This window comes from Sinocyclocheilus rhinocerous, unplaced genomic scaffold (assembly GCF_001515625.1).
Source record: "Sinocyclocheilus rhinocerous isolate Xijiao unplaced genomic scaffold, SAMN03320098_v1.1 scaffold2098, whole genome shotgun sequence".
NCBI classification, from domain to species: Eukaryota; Metazoa; Chordata; class Actinopteri; order Cypriniformes; family Cyprinidae; genus Sinocyclocheilus; species Sinocyclocheilus rhinocerous.
Window position 1 is genome coordinate 108,029 of NW_015645072.1, and position 1,451 is coordinate 109,479.

Here is a 1,451-nt window from a genome sequence, read left to right on the forward strand (position 1 = left end):
TCTCTCTCTCACACACACACGCGTGCGCACGCACGCACACACACACACACGCACGATGCGCAAAACTCCGCATTTGAACAGTCAATAGCAAATACTTAAGCTAATAACAAAACAGTAGCTGATTCAGAAGCGGCAGATTGTCATAGCAAAGTCAGAATTACCTCCTCTCCTAGGTTCACGAAACGGTCGTCCATAAAATGCATTGCTGTTCTGTTGTAAGTAATCTTAAAGATTCCTAAATGCATCTACTTTCGGAAGGCCAAATAAAGTGCTTTTGCTTTCGCCTAGAAACACACAGCGTCTCCCTGACATGGTTGCTTCAACACTAACTGCGGTTACTGACACCATGCCTTCTTTCTTTGCGTGCACATTTCGGCATCATTATGCTAATATTTCCACATAGTGACGATATGTGGGGGCGTGTTAGAACGAGACGTTTTAGGGGGCGTGGCAGAGTCTTAACTTTGATAAAGAATATCTCTTTGGTTTTGAGACTTTAGTCTTTGCAACTTCAGGGATCTTATCTATGCACAATCAGCTTGTAACACTCCAAAGAGAAAGGAAAACTTGAAATCGCATCATATGACCCCTTTAATATAACTCCGACTGGATTCGTCTGAAAGAAGAAAATCATATACACCTAGGATGCTTCGAGGGTGAGTAAAACACAAGCCAATTTTCATTTTTGGGTGAACTAACCCTTTAACGTAGACCAGAGCTCAGATGTGTGCAATATACTTTTGTTTGCATTTATTTGTGAATGATAAAATGGAAATAGCAATTTTCCTGTTTTGTGAGCTCTACTAAAGTCTAACATCAATGCCTGCTGTTTGAATGGGTCTTCATGAATACACAGAAGATCATCAAGGGCGCAATTAATAACGCTCACAGTATCATGGACAGATACTTTGATTAAACTATCTCTGTAAAGACACACTGCCAACCTGCACAGATGATTTGCTCATCAGATAAGCAGCTGTTATTCTTTTTTTTGCTGACCTCAGGGGGTTTATTAAATGATTCCACTGCATTTCAATTTTTTTTTTCAGTCCTTTGTTGCTGATTAATCATTGTATTACAAAATGCATGCAAGTAACGCTAGTAAATTAATCAGGTAACACATAGAATTAAACAATTAATTTTGAAGTAGAAAGATTGAAACAGTATTTTGATGTAAAACAGTCTCCAAGCTCTGTTTTATTTTTGGCCGAATCACAGCCATGCTGATATCACAAGGCTACTCATGCTTTATATATAGTCATTTTCAATATGAGCAACAGTAAAGTCAGTTAAATTGAATGAAATAAAATTTTCACAAATGTTTACTAAATTTTAAAAAAAAATGCATCCAGCAAAACCATATACTGTAGATGTTCACGATTGCTAGCTCAGCATGAAGGTTGGATGAAGGTCTACTCAATTTCTATACTTTTAGGGATTACAGGGAAGCC